We start from the raw sequence: 16,341 nt of genomic DNA, 5'->3' as shown, positions 1-16,341 counted from the left end.
GAGGAGTGTTGTTGTTGTGAAGCAGTAGGTGAGAGTGTTGTTGTTGTGAAGCAGTAGGTGAGAGTGTTGTTGTTGTTGTGAAGCAGTAGGTGAGAGTGTTGTTGTTGTTGTGAAGCAGTAGGTGAGAGTGTTGTTGTTGTGAAGCAGTAGGTGAGAGTGTTGTTGTTGTTGTGAAGCAGGAGGTGAGTGTTGTTGTTGTTGTGAAGCAGTAGGTGAGAGTGTTGTTGTTGTTGTTGTGAAGCAGTAGGTGAGAGTGTTGTTGTTGTGAAGCAGTAGGTGAGAGTGTTGTTGTTGTTGTTGTGAAGCAGTAGGTGAGAGTGTTGTTGTTGTTGTTGTGAAGCAGTAGGTGAGAGTGTTGTTGTTGTGAAGCAGTAGGTGAGAGTGTTGTTGTTGTTGTTGTGAAGCAGTAGGTGAGAGTGTTGTTGTTGTGAAGCAGTAGGTGAGAGTGTTGTTGTTGTTGTGAAGCAGTAGGTGAGAGTGTTGTTGCTGTTGTTGTGAAGCAGTAGGTGAGAGTGTTGTTGTTGTTGTGAAGCAGTAGGTGAGAGGGTTGTTGTTGTGAAGCAGTAGGTGAGAGTGTTGTTGTTGTGAAGCAGTAGGTGAGAGTGTTGTTGTTGTTGTTGTGAAGCAGTAGGTGAGAGTGTTGTTGTTGTTGTGAAGCAGTAGGTGAGAGTGCTGTTGTTGTTGTGAAGCAGGAGGTGAGTGTTGTTGTTGTTGTGAAGCAGTAGGTGAGAGTGTTGTTGTTGTTGTTGTGAAGCAGTAGGTGAGAGTGTTGTTGTTGTTGTTGTGAAGCAGTAGGTGAGAGTGTTGTTGTTGTTGTGAAGCAGTAGGTGAGAGTGTTGTTGTTGTTGTGAAGCAGTAGGTGAGAGTGTTGTTGTTGTGAAGCAGTAGGTGAGAGTGTTGTTGTTGTTGTGAAGCAGGAGGTGAGTGTTGTTGTTGTTGTGAAGCAGTAGGTGAGAGTGTTGTTGTTGTTGTTGTGAAGCAGTAGGTGAGAGTGTTGTTGTTGTGAAGCAGTAGGTGAGAGTGTTGTTGTTGTTGTGAAGCAGGAGGTGAGTGTTGTTGTTGTTGTGAAGCAGTAGGTGAGAGTGTTGTTGTTGTTGTTGTGAAGCAGTAGGTGAGAGTGTTGTTGTTGTGAAGCAGTAGGTGAGAGTGTTGTTGTTGTTGTGAAGCAGTAGGTGAGAGTGTTGTTGTTGTTGTGAAGCAGTAGGTGAGAGTGTTGTTGTTGTTGTTGTGAAGCAGTAGGTGAGAGTGTTGTTGTTGTTGTGAAGCAGTAGGTGAGAGTGTTGTTGTTGTTGTGAAGCAGGAGGTGAGTGTTGTTGTTGTTGTGAAGCAGTAGGTGAGAGTGTTGTTGTTGTTGTTGTGAAGCAGTAGGTGAGAGTGTTGTTGTTGTTGTGAAGCAGTAGGTGAGAGTGTTGTTGTTGTGAAGCAGTAGGTGAGAGTGTTGTTGTTGTGAAGCAGTAGGTGAGAGTGTTGTTGTTGTTGTGAAGCAGTAGGTGAGTGTTGTTGTTGTTGTGAAGCAGTAGGTGAGAGTGTTGTTGTTGTTGTGAAGCAGTAGGTGAGAGTGTTGTTGTTGTGAAGCAGTAGGTGAGAGTGTTGTTGTTGTTGTTGTGAAGCAGTAGGTGAGAGTGTTGTTGTTGTTGTGAAGCAGTAGGTGAGAGTGTTGTTGTTGTTGTGAAGCAGTAGGTGAGAGTGTTGTTGTTGTGAAGCAGTAGGTGAGAGTGTTGTTGTTGTGAAGCAGTAGGTGAGAGTGTTGTTGTTGTTGTTGTGAAGCAGTAGGTGAGAGTGTTGTTGTTGTTGTGAAGCAGGAGGTGAGTGTTGTTGTTGTTGTGAAGCAGTAGGTGAGAGTGTTGTTGTTGTTGTGAAGCAGTAGGTGAGAGTGTTGTTGTTGTTGTTGTGAAGCAGTAGGTGAGAGTGTTGTTGTTGTTGTTGTGAAGCAGTAGGTGAGAGTGTTGTTGTTGTTGTTGTGAAGCAGTCGGTGAGAGTGTTGTTGTTGTGAAGCAGTAGGTGAGAGTGTTGTTGTTGTTGTAGTGAAGCAGTAGGTGAGAGTGTTGTTGTTGTGAAGCAGTAGGTGAGAGTGTTGTTGTTGTGAAGCAGTAGGTGAGAGTGTTGTTGTTGTGAAGCAGTAGGTGAGAGTGTTGTTGTTGTGAAGCAGTAGGTGAGAGTGTTGTTGTTGTTGTTGTGAAGCAGTAGGTGAGAGTGTTGTTGTTGTTGTTGTGAAGCAGTAGGTGAGAGTGTTGTTGTTGTTGTGAAGCAGTAGGTGAGAGTGTTGTTGTTGTTGTGAAGCAGTAGGTGAGAGTGTTGTTGTTGTTGTGAAGCAGTAGGTGAGAGTGTTGTTGTTGTTGTTGTGAAGCAGTAGGTGAGAGTGTTGTTGTTGTTGTGAAGCAGTAGGTGAGAGTGTTGTTGTTGTTGTGAAGCAGTAGGTGAGAGTGTTGTTGTTGTTGTGAAGCAGTAGGTGAGTGTTGTTGTTGTTGTGAAGCAGTAGGTGAGAGTGTTGTTGTTGTTGTGAAGCAGTAGGTGAGAGTGTTGTTGTTGTGAAGCAGTAGGTGAGAGGTGTTGTTGTTGTTGTGAAGCAGTAGGTGAGAGTGTTGTTGTTGTTGTGAAGCAGTAGGTGAGAGTGTTGTTGTTGTTGTGAAGCAGTAGGTGAGAGTGTTGTTGTTGTGAAGCAGTAGGTGAGAGTGTTGTTGTTGTGAAGCAGTAGGTGAGAGTGTTGTTGTTGTTGTTGTGAAGCAGTAGGTGAGAGTGTTGTTGTTGTTGTGAAGCAGTAGGTGAGTGTTGTTGTTGTTGTGAAGCAGTAGGTGAGAGTGTTGTTGTTGTGAAGCAGTAGGTGAGAGTGTTGTTGTTGTTGTGAAGCAGTAGGTGAGAGTGTTGTTGTTGTTGTTGTGAAGCAGTAGGTGAGAGTGTTGTTGTTGTTGTTGTGAAGCAGTAGGTGAGAGTGTTGTTGTTGTTGTTGTGAAGCAGTAGGTGAGAGTGTTGTTGTTGTTGTTGTGAAGCAGTCGGTGAGAGTGTTGTTGTTGTGAAGCAGTAGGTGAGAGTGTTGTTGTTGTTGTAGTGAAGCAGTAGGTGAGAGTGTTGTTGTTGTTGTAGTGAAGCAGTAGGTGAGAGTGTTGTTGTTGTGAAGCAGTAGGTGAGAGTGTTGTTGTTGTGAAGCAGTAGGTGAGAGTGTTGTTGTTGTGAAGCAGTAGGTGAGAGTGTTGTTGTTGTGAAGCAGTAGGTGAGAGTGTTGTTGTTGTTGTAGTGAAGCAGTAGGTGAGAGTGTTCTTGTAGTGAAGCAGTAGTTGAGAGTGTTGTTGTTGTGAAGCAGTAGGTGAGAGTGTTGTTGTTGTTGTGAAGCAGTAGGTGAGAGTGTTGTTGTTGTGAAGCAGTAGGTGAGTGTTGTTGTTGTTGTGAAGCAGTAGGTGAGAGTGTTGTTGTTGTTGTGAAGCACTAGGTGAGAGTGTTGTTGTTGTGAAGCAGTAGGTGAGAGTGTTGTTGTTGTTGTTGTGAAGCAGTAGGTGAGAGTGTTGTTGTTGTGAAGCAGTAGGTGAGAGTGTTGTTGTTGTGAAGCAGTAGGTGAGAGTGTTGTTGTTGTTGTGAAGCAGTAGGTGAGAGTGTTGTTGTTGTGAAGCAGTAGGTGAGAGTGTTGTTGTTGTGAAGCAGTAGGTGAGAGTGTTGTTGTTGTGAAGCAGTAGGTGAGAGTGTTGTTGTTGTGAAGCAGTAGGTGAGAGTGTTGTTGTTGTTGTTGTGAAGCAGTAGGTGAGAGTGTTGTTTTGTTGTGAAGCAGTAGGTGAGAGTGTTGTTGTTGTGAAGCAGTAGGTGAGAGTGTTGTTGTTGTTGTGAAGCAGTAGGTGAGAGTGTTGTTGTTGTGAAGCAGTAGGTGAGAGTGTTGTTGTTGTGAAGCAGTAGGTGAGAGTGTTGTTGTTGTTGTTGTGAAGCAGTAGGTGAGAGTGTTGTTGTTGTGAAGCAGTAGGTGAGAGTGTTGTTGTTGTGAAGCAGTAGGTGAGAGTGTTGTTGTTGTGAAGCAGTAGGTGAGAGTGTTGTTGTTGTTGTTGTGAAGCAGTAGGTGAGAGTGTTGTTGTTGTGAAGCAGTAGGTGAGAGTGTTGTTGTTGTGAAGCAGTAGGTGAGAGTGTTGTTGTTGTGAAGCAGTAGGTGAGAGTGTTGTTGTTGTTGTGAAGCAGTAGGTGAGTGTTGTTGTTGTTGTGAAGCAGTAGGTGAGAGTGTTGTTGCTGTTGTTGTGAAGCGGTAGGTGAGAGTGTTGTTGTTGTTGTTGTGAAGCAGTAGGTGAGAGTGTTGTTGTTGTTGTGAAGCAGTAGGTGAGAGTGTTGTTGTTGTTGTGAAGCAGGAGGTGAGTGTTGTTGTTGTTGTGAAGCAGTAGGTGAGAGTGTTGTTGTTGTTGTTGTGAAGCAGTAGGTGAGAGTGTTGTTGTTGTTGTTGTGAAGCAGTAGGTGAGAGTGTTGTTGTTGTTGTGAAGCAGTAGGTGAGAGTGTTGTTGTTGTTGTGAAGCAGTAGGTGAGAGTGTTGTTGTTGTGAAGCAGTAGGTGAGAGTGTTGTTGTTGTTGTGAAGCAGGAGGTGAGTGTTGTTGTTGTTGTGAAGCAGTAGGTGAGAGTGTTGTTGTTGTGAAGCAGTAGGTGAGAGTGTTGTTGTTGTTGTGAAGCATTAGGTGAGAGTGTTGTTGTTGTTGTTGTGAAGCAGTAGGTGAGAGTGTTGTTGTTGTTGTTGTGAAGCAGTAGGTGAGAGTGTTGTTGTTGTTGTTGTGAAGCAGTAGGTGAGAGTGTTGTTGTTGTTGTTGTGAAGCAGTCGGTGAGAGTGTTGTTGTTGTGAAGCAGTAGGTGAGTGTGGTTGTTGTTGTTGTGAAGCAGTAGGTGAGAGTGTTGTTGTTGTTGTAGTTAAGCAGTAGGTGAGAGTGTTGTTGTTGTGAAGCAGTAGGTGAGAGTGTTGTTGTTGTTGTGAAGCAGGAGGTGAGTGTTGTTGTTGTTGTGAAGCAGTAGGTGAGAGTGTTGTTGTTGTGAAGCAGTAGGTGAGAGTGTTGTTGTTGTTGTGAAGCAGTAGGTGAGAGTGTTGTTGTTGTTGTTGTGAAGCAGTAGGTGAGAGTGTTGTTGTTGTTGTTGTGAAGCAGTAGGTGAGAGTGTTGTTGTTGTTGTTGTGAAGCAGTAGGTGAGAGTGTTGTTGTTGTTGTTGTGAAGCAGTCGGTGAGAGTGTTGTTGTTGTGAAGCAGTAGGTGAGTGTGGTTGTTGTTGTTGTGAAGCAGTAGGTGAGAGTGTTGTTGTTGTTGTAGTTAAGCAGTAGGTGAGAGTGTTCTTGTTGTGAAGCAGTAGTTGAGAGTGTTGTTGTTGTTGTTGTGAAGCAGTAGTTGAGAGTGTTGTTGTTGTTGTTGTGAAGCAGTAGGTGAGTGTTGTTGTTGTGAAGCAGTAGGTGAGAGTGTTGTTGTTGTGAAGCAGTAGGTGAGAGTGTTGTTGTTGTTGTGAAGCAGTAGGTGAGAGTGTTGTTGTTGTGAAGCAGTAGGTGAGTGTTGTTGTTGTTGTGAAGCAGTAGGTGAGAGTGTTGTTGTTGTTGTTGTGAAGCAGTAGGTGAGAGTGTTGTTGTTGTGAAGCAGTAGGTGAGAGTGTTGTTGTTGTTGTGAAGCACTAGGTGAGAGTGTTGTTGTTGTGAAGCAGTAGGTGAGAGTGTTGTTGTTGTGAAGCAGTAGGTGAGAGTGTTGTTGTTGTGAAGCAGTAGGTGAGAGTGTTGTTGTTGTTGTTGTGAAGCAGTAGGTGAGAGTGTTGTTGCTGTTGTTGTGAAGCAGTAGGTGAGAGTGTTGTTGTTGTTGTTGTGAAGCAGTAGGTGAGAGTGTTGTTGTTGTTGTGAAGCAGTAGGTGAGAGTGCTGTTGTTGTTGTGAAGCAGGAGGTGAGTGTTGTTGTTGTTGTGAAGCAGTAGGTGAGAGTGTTGTTGTTGTTGTTGTGAAGCAGTAGGTGAGAGTGTTGTTGTTGTTGTTGTGAAGCAGTAGGTGAGAGTGTTGTTGTTGTTGTGAAGCAGTAGGTGAGAGTGTTGTTGTTGTTGTGAAGCAGTAGGTGAGAGTGTTGTTGTTGTGAAGCAGTAGGTGAGAGTGTTGTTGTTGTTGTGAAGCAGGAGGTGAGTGTTGTTGTTGTTGTGAAGCAGTAGGTGAGAGTGTTGTTGTTGTGAAGCAGTAGGTGAGAGTGTTGTTGTTGTTGTGAAGCAGTAGGTGAGAGTGTTGTTGTTGTGAAGCAGTAGGTGAGTGTTGTTGTTGTTGTGAAGCAGTAGGTGAGAGTGTTGTTGTTGTTGTTGTGAAGCACTAGGTGAGAGTGTTGTTGTTGTGAAGCAGTAGGTGAGAGTGTTGTTGTTGTGAAGCAGGAGGTGAGTGTTGTTGTTGTTGTGAAGCAGTAGGTGAGAGTGTTGTTGTTGTGAAGCAGTAGGTGAGAGTGTTGTTGTTGTGAAGCAGTAGGTGAGAGTGTTGTTGTTGTTGTTGTGAAGCAGTAGGTGAGAGTGTTGTTGTTGTGAAGCAGTAGGTGAGAGTGTTGTTGTTGTTGTGAAGCAGTAGGTGAGAGTGTTGTTGTTGTTGTGAAGCAGTAGGTGAGAGTGTTGTTGTTGTTGTTGTGAAGCACTAGGTGAGAGTGTTGTTGTTGTGAAGCAGTAGGTGAGAGTGTTGTTGTTGTGAAGCAGGAGGTGAGTGTTGTTGTTGTTGTGAAGCAGTAGGTGAGAGTGTTGTTGTTGTGAAGCAGTAGGTGAGAGTGTTGTTCTTGTGAAGCAGTAGGTGAGAGTGTTGTTGTTGTTGTTGTGAAGCAGTAGGTGAGAGTGTTGTTGTTGTGAAGCAGTAGGTGAGAGTGTTGTTGTTGTGAAGCAGTAGGTGAGTGTTGTTGTTGTTGTGAAGCAGTAGGTGAGAGTGTTGTTGCTGTTGTTGTGAAGCAGTAGGTGAGAGTGTTGTTGTTGTTGTTGTGAAGCAGTAGGTGAGAGTGTTGTTGTTGTTGTGAAGCAGTAGGTGAGAGTGCTGTTGTTGTTGTGAAGCAGGAGGTGAGTGTTGTTGTTGTTGTGAAGCAGTAGGTGAGAGTGTTGTTGTTGTTGTTGTGAAGCAGTAGGTGAGAGTGTTGTTGTTGTTGTTGTGAAGCAGTAGGTGAGAGTGTTGTTGTTGTTGTGAAGCAGTAGGTGAGAGTGTTGTTGTTGTTGTGAAGCAGTAGGTGAGAGTGTTGTTGTTGTGAAGCAGTAGGTGAGAGTGTTGTTGTTGTTGTGAAGCAGGAGGTGAGTGTTGTTGTTGTTGTGAAGCAGTAGGTGAGAGTGTTGTTGTTGTTGTTGTGAAGCAGTAGGTGAGAGTGTTGTTGTTGTTGTTGTGAAGCAGTAGGTGAGAGTGTTGTTGTTGTTGTGAAGCAGTAGGTGAGAGTGTTGTTGTTGTTGTGAAGCAGTAGGTGAGAGTGTTGTTGTTGTTGTGAAGCAGTAGGTGAGAGTGTTGTTGTTGTGAAGCAGTAGGTGAGAGTGTTGTTGTTGTTGTGAAGCAGGAGGTGAGTGTTGTTGTTGTTGTGAAGCAGTAGGTGAGAGTGTTGTTGTTGTTGTTGTGAAGCAGTAGGTGAGAGTGTTGTTGTTGTGAAGCAGTAGGTGAGAGTGTTGTTGTTGTTGTGAAGCAGTAGGTGAGAGTGTTGTTGTTGTTGTGAAGCAGTAGGTGAGAGTGTTGTTGTTGTTGTTGTGAAGCAGTAGGTGAGAGTGTTGTTGTTGTGAAGCAGTAGGTGAGAGTGTTGTTGTTGTTGTGAAGCAGTAGGTGAGAGTGTTGCTGTTGTTGTGAAGCACTAGGTGAGTGTTGTTGTTGTTGTGAAGCAGTAGGTGAGAGTGTTGTTGTTGTTGTGAAGCAGTAGGTGAGAGTGTTGTTGTTGTGAAGCAGTAGGTGAGAGTGTTGTTGTTGTTGTGAAGCAGTAGGTGAGAGTGTTGTTGTTGTTGTGAAGCAGGAGGTGAGTTGTTGTTGTTGTTGTGAAGCAGTAGGTGAGAGTGTTGTTGTTGTGAAGCAGTAGGTGAGAGTGTTGTTGTTGTTGTGAAGCAGTAGGTGAGAGTGTTGTTGTTGTTGTTGTGAAGCAGTAGGTGAGAGTGTTGTTGTTGTTGTTGTGAAGCAGTAGGTGAGAGTGTTGTTGTTGTTGTTGTGAAGCAGTAGGTGAGAGTGTTGTTGTTGTTGTTGTGAAGCAGTCGGTGAGAGTGTTGTTGTTGTGAAGCAGTAGGTGAGTGTGGTTGTTGTTGTTGTGAAGCAGTAGGTGAGAGTGTTGTTGTTGTTGTAGTGAAGCAGTAGGTGAGAGTGTTGTTGTTGTGAAGCAGTAGGTGAGAGTGTTGTTGTTGTGAAGCAGTAGGTGAGAGTGTTGTTGTTGTGAAGCAGTAGGTGAGAGTGTTGTTGTTGTGAAGCAGGAGGTGAGTGTTGTTGTTGTTGTGAAGCAGTAGGTGAGAGTGTTGTTGTTGTTGTGAAGCAGGAGGTGAGTGTTGTTGTTGTTGTGAAGCAGTAGGTGAGAGTGTTGTTGTTGTTGTGAAGCAGTAGGTGAGAGTGTTGTTGTTGTTGTGAAGCAGTAGGTGAGAGTGTTGTTGTTGTTGTGAAGCAGTAGGTGAGAGTGTTGTTGTTGTGAAGCAGTAGGTGAGAGTGTTGTTGTTGTGAAGCAGTAGGTGAGAGTGTTGTTGTTGTTGTGAAGCAGTAGGTGAGAGTGTTGTTGTTGTTGTGAAGCAGGAGGTGAGTGTTGTTGTTGTTGTGAAGCAGTAGGTGAGAGTGTTGTTGTTGTTGTTGTGAAGCAGTAGGTGAGAGTGTTGTTGTTGTGAAGCAGTAGGTGAGAGTGTTGTTGTTGTTGTGAAGCAGTAGGTGAGAGTGTTGTTGTTGTTGTGAAGCAGTAGGTGAGAGTGTTGTTGTTGTTGTGAAGCAGTAGGTGAGAGTGTTGTTGTTGTGAAGCAGTAGGTGAGAGTGTTGTTGTTGTTGTGAAGCAGTAGGTGAGAGTGTTGTTGTTGTTGTGAAGCAGTAGGTGAGAGTGTTGTTGTTGTTGTTGTGAAGCAGTAGGTGAGAGTGTTGTTGTTGTGAAGCAGTAGGTGAGAGTGTTGTTGTTGTTGTGAAGCAGTAGGTGAGAGTGTTGTTGTTGTTGTGAAGCACTAGGTGAGTGTTGTTGTTGTTGTGAAGCAGTAGGTGAGAGTGTTGTTGTTGTTGTGAAGCAGTCGGTGAGAGTGTTGTTGTTGTTGTGAAGCAGTAGGTGAGAGTGTTGTTGTTGTGAAGCAGTAGGTGAGAGTGTTGTTGTTGTTGTTGTGAAGCAGTAGGTGAGAGTGTTGTTGTTGTTGTGAAGCAGGAGGTGAGAGTGCTGTTGTTGTTGTGAAGCAGTAGGTGAGTGTTGTTGTTGTTGTGAAGCAGTAGGTGAGAGTGTTGTTGCTGTTGTTGTGAAGCAGTAGGTGAGAGTGTTGTTGTTGTTGTTGTGAAGCAGTAGGTGAGAGTGTTGTTGTTGTTGTGAAGCAGTAGGTGAGAGTGCTGTTGTTGTTGTGAAGCAGGAGGTGAGTGTTGTTGTTGTTGTGAAGCAGTAGGTGAGAGTGTTGTTGTTGTTGTTGTGAAGCAGTAGGTGAGAGTGTTGTTGTTGTTGTTGTGAAGCAGTAGGTGAGAGTGTTGTTGTTGTTGTGAAGCAGTAGGTGAGAGTGTTGTTGTTGTTGTGAAGCAGTAGGTGAGAGTGTTGTTGTTGTGAAGCAGTAGGTGAGAGTGTTGTTGTTGTGAAGCAGTAGGTGAGAGTGTTGTTGTTGTTGTTGTGAAGCAGTAGGTGAGAGTGTTGTTGTTTTGTTGTGAAGCAGTAGGTGAGAGTGTTGTTGTTGTTGTGAAGCAGTAGGTGAGAGTGTTGTTGTTGTTGTGAAGCAGTAGGTGAGAGTGTTGTTGTTGTTGTGAAGCAGTAGGTGAGAGTGTTGTTGTTGTGAAGCAGTAGGTGAGAGTGTTGTTGTTGTTGTGAAGCAGGAGGTGAGTGTTGTTGTTGTTGTGAAGCAGTAGGTGAGAGTGTTGTTGTTGTTGTTGTGAAGCAGTAGGTGAGAGTGTTGTTGTTGTGAAGCAGTAGGTGAGAGTGTTGTTGTTGTTGTGAAGCAGTAGGTGAGAGTGTTGTTGTTGTTGTGAAGCAGTAGGTGAGAGTGTTGTTGTTGTTGTTGTGAAGCAGTAGGTGAGAGTGTTGTTGTTGTGAAGCAGTAGGTGAGAGTGTTGTTGTTGTTGTGAAGCAGTAGGTGAGAGTGTTCTGTTGTTGTGAAGCACTAGGTGAGTGTTGTTGTTGTTGTGAAGCAGTAGGTGAGAGTGTTGTTGTTGTTGTGAAGCAGTAGGTGAGAGTGTTGTTGTTGTGAAGCAGTAGGTGAGAGTGTTGTTGTTGTTGTGAAGCAGTAGGTGAGAGTGTTGTTGTTGTTGTGAAGCAGGAGGTGAGTGTTGTTGTTGTTGTGAAGCAGTAGGTGAGAGTGTTGTTGTTGTGAAGCAGTAGGTGAGAGTGTTGTTGTTGTTGTGAAGCAGTAGGTGAGAGTGTTGTTGTTGTTGTGAAGCAGTAGGTGAGAGTGTTGTTGTTGTTGTTGTGAAGCAGTAGGTGAGAGTGTTGTTGTTGTTGTTGTGAAGCAGTCGGTGAGAGTGTTGTTGTTGTTGTTTGTGAAGCAGTCGGTGAGAGTGTTGTTGTTGTGAAGCAGTAGGTGAGTGTGGTTGTTGTTGTTGTGAAGCAGTAGGTGAGAGTGTTGTTGTTGTTGTAGTGAAGCAGTAGGTGAGAGTGTTGTTGTTGTGAAGCAGTAGGTGAGAGTGTTGTTGTTGTGAAGCAGTAGGTGAGAGTGTTGTTGTTGTGAAGCAGTAGGTGAGAGTGTTGTTGTTGTGAAGCAGGAGGTGAGTGTTGTTGTTGTTGTGAAGCAGTAGGTGAGAGTGTTGTTGTTGTGAAGCAGTAGGTGAGAGTGTTGTTGTTGTGAAGCAGTAGGTGAGAGTGTTGTTGTTGTTGTGAAGCAGTAGGTGAGAGTGTTGTTGTTGTTGTGAAGCAGTAGGTGAGAGTGTTGTTGTTGTTGTGAAGCAGTAGGTGAGAGTGTTGTTGTTGTGAAGCAGTAGGTGAGAGTGTTGTTGTTGTGAAGCAGTAGGTGAGAGTGTTGTTGTTTGTTGTGAAGCAGTAGGTGAGAGTGTTGTTGTTGTTGTGAAGCAGGAGGTGAGTGTTGTTGTTGTTGTGAAGCAGTAGGTGAGAGTGTTGTTGTTGTTGTTGTGAAGCAGTAGGTGAGAGTGTTGTTGTTGTGAAGCAGTAGGTGAGAGTGTTGTTGTTGTTGTGAAGCAGTAGGTGAGAGTGTTGTTGTTGTTGTGAAGCAGTAGGTGAGAGTGTTGTTGTTGTTGTGAAGCAGTAGGTGAGAGTGTTGTTGTTGTTGTGAAGCAGTAGGTGAGAGTGTTGTTGTTGTTGTGAAGCAGTAGGTGAGAGTGTTGTTGTTGTGAAGCAGTAGGTGAGAGTGTTGTTGTTGTGAAGCAGTAGGTGAGAGTGTTGTTGTTGTTGTGAAGCAGTAGGTGAGAGTGTTGTTGTTGTTGTGAAGCAGTAGGTGAGAGTGTTGTTGTTGTTGTGAAGCAGTAGGTGAGAGTGTTGTTGTTGTGAAGCAGTAGGTGAGAGTGTTGTTGTTGTTGTGAAGCAGTAGGTGAGAGTGTTGTTGTTGTTGTGAAGCAGTAGGTGAGAGTGTTGTTGTTGTTGTTGTGAAGCAGTAGGTGAGAGTGTTGTTGTTGTGAAGCAGTAGGTGAGAGTGTTGTTGTTGTTGTGAAGCAGTAGGTGAGAGTGTTGTTGTTGTTGTGAAGCACTAGGTGAGTGTTGTTGTTGTTGTGAAGCAGTAGGTGAGAGTGTTGTTGTTGTTGTGAAGCAGTAGGTGAGAGTGTTGTTGTTGTGAAGCAGTAGGTGAGAGTGTTGTTGTTGTTGTTGTGAAGCAGTAGGTGAGAGTGTTGTTGTTGTTGTGAAGCAGGAGGTGAGTGTTGTTGTTGTTGTGAAGCAGTAGGTGAGAGTGTTGTTGTTGTGAAGCAGTAGGTGAGAGTGTTGTTGTTGTTGTGAAGCAGTAGGTGAGAGTTGTTGTTGTTGTTGTGAAGCAGTAGGTGAGAGTGCTGTTGTTGTTGTTGTGAAGCAGTAGGTGAGAGTGTTGTTGTTGTTGTTGTGAAGCAGTCGGTGAGAGTGTTGTTGTTGTTGTTGTGAAGCAGTCGGTGAGAGTGTTGTTGTTGTGAAGCAGTAGGTGAGTGGGTTGTTGTTGTTGTGAAGCAGTAGGTGAGAGTGTTGTTGTTGTTGTGAAGCAGTAGGTGAGAGTGTTGTTGTTGTGAAGCAGTAGGTGAGAGTGTTGTTGTTGTGAAGCAGTAGGTGAGAGTGTTGTTGTTGTGAAGCAGTAGGTGAGAGTGTTGTTGTTGTTGTGAAGCAGTAGGTGAGAGTGTTGTTGTTGTGAAGCAGTAGGTGAGAGTGTTGTTGTTGTTGTGAAGCAGTAGGTGAGAGTGTTGTTGTTGTGAAGCAGTAGGTGAGAGTGTTGTTGTTGTTGTTGTGAAGCAGTAGGTGAGAGTGTTGTTGTTGTTGTTGTGAAGCAGTAGGTGAGAGTGTTGTTGTTGTTGTTGTGAAGCAGTAGGTGAGAGTGTTGTTGTTGTGAAGCAGTAGGTGAGAGTGTTGTTGTTGTTGTGAAGCAGTAGGTGAGAGTGTTGTTGTTGTTGTTGTGAAGCAGTAGGTGAGAGTGTTGTTGTTGTGAAGCAGTAGGTGAGAGTGTTGTTGTTGTGAAGCAGTAGGTGAGAGTGTTGTTGTTGTGAAGCAGTAGGTGAGAGTGATGTTGTTGTTGTGAAGCAGTAGGTGAGAGTGTTGTTGTTGTGAAGCAGTAGGTGAGAGTGTTGTTGTTGTGAAGCAGTAGGTGAGAGTGTTGTTGTTGTTGTGAAGCAGTAGGTGAGAGTGTTGTTGTTGTGAAGCAGTAGGTGAGAGTGTTGTTGTTGTTGTGAAGCAGGAGGTGAGTGTTGTTGTTGTTGTGAAGCAGTAGGTGAGAGTGTTGTTGTTGTTGTTGTGAAGCAGTAGGTGAGAGTGTTGTTGTTGTGAAGCAGTAGGTGAGAGTGTTGTTGTTGTTGTGAAGCAGTAGGTGAGAGTGTTGTTGCTGTTGTTGTGAAGCAGTAGGTGAGAGTGTTGTTGTTGTTGTGAAGCAGTAGGTGAGAGTGTTGTTGTTGTGAAGCAGTAGGTGAGAGTGTTGTTGTTGTGAAGCAGTAGGTGAGAGTGTTGTTGTTGTTGTTGTGAAGCAGTAGGTGAGAGTTGTTGTTGTTGTGAAGCAGTAGGTGAGAGTGCTGTTGTTGTTGTGAAGCAGGAGGTGAGTGTTGTTGTTGTTGTGAAGCAGTAGGTGAGAGTGTTGTTGTTGTTGTTGTGAAGCAGTAGGTGAGAGTGTTGTTGTTGTTGTTGTGAAGCAGTAGGTGAGAGTGTTGTTGTTGTTGTGAAGCAGTAGGTGAGAGTGTTGTTGTTGTGAAGCAGTAGGTGAGAGGTGTTGTTGTTGTTGTGAAGCAGGAGGTGAGTGTTGTTGTTGTTGTGAAGCAGTAGGTGAGAGTGTTGTTGTTGTTGTTGTGAAGCAGTAGGTGAGAGTGTTGTTGTTGTGAAGCAGTAGGTGAGAGTGTTGTTGTTGTTGTGAAGCAGTAGGTGAGAGTGTTGTTGTTGTTGTGAAGCAGTAGGTGAGAGTGTTGTTGTTGTTGTGAAGCAGTAGGTGAGAGTGTTGTGTTGTTGTGAAGCAGTAGGTGAGAGTGTTGTTGTTGTTGTGAAGCAGGAGGTGAGTGTTGTTGTTGTTGTGAAGCAGTAGGTGAGAGTGTTGTTGTTGTTGTTGTGAAGCAGTAGGTGAGAGTGTTGTTGTTGTGAAGCAGTAGGTGAGAGTGTTGTTGTTGTTGTGAAGCAGTAGGTGAGAGTGTTGTTGTTGTTGTGAAGCAGTAGGTGAGAGTGTTGTTGTTGTTGTTGTGAAGCAGTAGGTGAGAGTGTTGTTGTTGTGAAGCAGTAGGTGAGAGTGTTGTTGTTGTTGTGAAGCAGTAGGTGAGAGTGTTGTTGTTGTTGTGAAGCACTAGGTGAGTGTTGTTGTTGTTGTGAAGCAGTAGGTGAGAGTGTTGTTGTTGTTGTGAAGCAGTAGGTGAGAGTGTTGTTGTTGTGAAGCAGTAGGTGAGAGTGTTGTTGTTGTTGTTGTGAAGCAGTAGGTGAGAGTGTTGTTGTTGTTGTGAAGCAGGAGGTGAGTGTTGTTGTTGTTGTGAAGCAGTAGGTGAGAGTGTTGTTGTTGTGAAGCAGTAGGTGAGAGTGTTGTTGTTGTTGTGAAGCAGTAGGTGAGAGTGTTGTTGTTGTTGTTGTGAAGCAGTAGGTGAGAGTGTTGTTGTTGTTGTTGTGAAGCAGTAGGTGAGAGTGTTTTTGTTGTTGTTGTGAAGCAGTCGGTGAGAGTGTTGTTGTTGTTGTTGTGAAGCAGTCGGTGAGAGTGTTGTTGTTGTGAAGCAGTAGGTGAGTGTGGTTGTTGTTGTTGTGAAGCAGTAGGTGAGAGTGTTGTTGTTGTTGTAGTGAAGCAGTAGGTGAGAGTGTTGTTGTTGTGAAGCAGTAGGTGAGAGTGTTGTTGTTGTGAAGCAGTAGGTGAGAGTGTTGTTGTTGTGAAGCAGTAGGTGAGAGTGTTGTTGTTGTTGTGAAGCAGTAGGTGAGAGTGTTGTTGTTGGTGAAGCAGTAGGTGAGAGTGTTGTGTTGTTGTGAAGCAGTAGGTGAGAGTGTTGTTGTTGTGAAGCAGTAGGTGAGAGTGTTGTTGTTGTGAAGCAGTAGGTGAGTGTTGTTGTTGTTGTGAAGCAGTAGGTGAGAGTGTTGTTGTTGTTGTTGTGAAGCAGTAGGTGAGAGTGTTGTTGTTGTGAAGCAGTAGGTGAGAGTGTTGTTGTTGTTGTGAAGCAGTAGGTGAGAGTGTTGTTGTTGTTGTGAAGCAGTAGGTGAGAGTGTTGTTGTTGTGAAGCAGGAGGTGAGTGTTGTTGTTGTTGTGAAGCAGTAGGTGAGAGTGTTGTTTGTTGTTGTGAAGCAGTAGGTGAGAGTGTTGTTGTTGTTGTTGTGAAGCAGTAGGTGAGAGTGTTGTTGTTGTGAAGCAGTAGGTGAGAGTGTTGTTGTTGTTGTTGTGAAGCAGTAGGTGAGAGTGTTGTTGTTGTTGTGAAGCAGGAGGTGAGTGTTGTTGTTGTTGTGAAGCAGTAGGTGAGAGTGTTGTTGTTGTGAAGCAGTAGGTGAGAGTGTTGTTGTTGTGAAGCAGTAGGTGAGAGTGTTGTTGTTGTTGTGAAGCAGTAGGTGAGAGTGTTGTTGTTGTTGTGAAGCAGTAGGTGAGAGTGTTGTTGTTGTGAAGCAGTAGGTGAGAGTGTTGTTGTTGTTGTTGTGAAGCAGTAGGTGAGAGTGTTGTTGTTGTGAAGCAGTAGGTGAGAGTGTTGTTGTTGTTGTTGTGAAGCAGTAGGTGAGAGTGTTGTTGTTGTTGTGAAGCACTAGGTGAGAGTGTTGTTGTTGTGAAGCAGTAGGTGAGAGTGTTGTTGTTGTTGTGAAGCAGTAGGTGAGAGTGTTGTTGTTGTGAAGCAGTAGGTGAGTGTGTTGTTGTTGTTGTGAAGCAGTAGGTGAGAGTGTTGTTGTTGTTGTGAAGCAGTAGGTGAGAGTGTTGTTGTTGTGAAGCAGTAGGTGAGAGTGTTGTTGTTGTTGTGAAGCAGTAGGTGAGAGTGTTGATGTTGTTGTGGTGAAGCAGTAGGTGAGAGTGTTGTTGTTGTTGTGAAGCAGTAGGTGAGAGTGTTGTTGTTGTTGTGAAGCAGTAGGTGAGAGTGTTGTTGTTGTTGTGAAGCAGTAGGTGAGAGTGTTGTTGTTGTGAAGCAGTAGGTGAGAGTGTTGTTGTTGTTGTTGTTGAAGCAGTAGGTGAGAGTGTTGTTGTTGTTGTGAAGCAGTAGGTGAGAGTGTTGTTGTTGTTGTGAAAGCAGTAGGTGAGAGTGTTGATGTTGTTGTGGTGAAGCAGTAGGTGAGAGTGTTGTTGTTGTTGTTGTGAAGCAGTAGGTGAGAGTGTTGTTGTTGTTGTGAAGCAGTAGGTGAGAGTGTTGTTGTTGTTGTGAAGCAGTAGGTGAGAGTGTTGTTGTTGTTGTTGTGAAGCAGTAGGTGAGAGTGTTGTTGTTGTTGTGAAGCAGTAGGTGAGAGTGTTGTTGTTGTTGTGAAGCAGTAGGTGAGAGTGTTGTTGTTGTTGTGAAGCAGTAGGTGAGAGGTGTTGTTGTTGTGAAGCAGTAGGTGAGAGCGTGTTGTTGTGAAGCAGTAGGTGAGAGCGTTGTTGTTGTGAAGCAGTAGGTGAGAGTGTTGTTGTTGTTGTTGTGAAGCAGTAGGTGAGAGTGTTGTTGTTGTTGTTGTGAAGCAGTAGGTGAGAGTGTTGTTGTTGTTATGAAGCAGTAGGTGAGAGTGTTGTTGTTGTTGTTGTGAAGCA

The sequence above is a fragment of the Mustelus asterias genome, chromosome 1 (genome assembly GCF_964213995.1).
Source record: "Mustelus asterias chromosome 1, sMusAst1.hap1.1, whole genome shotgun sequence".
Lineage (NCBI taxonomy): Eukaryota > Metazoa > Chordata > Chondrichthyes > Carcharhiniformes > Triakidae > Mustelus > Mustelus asterias.
The sequence above is the reverse complement of the archived record's forward strand: the minus strand, read 5'-3'. Positions refer to the sequence as shown.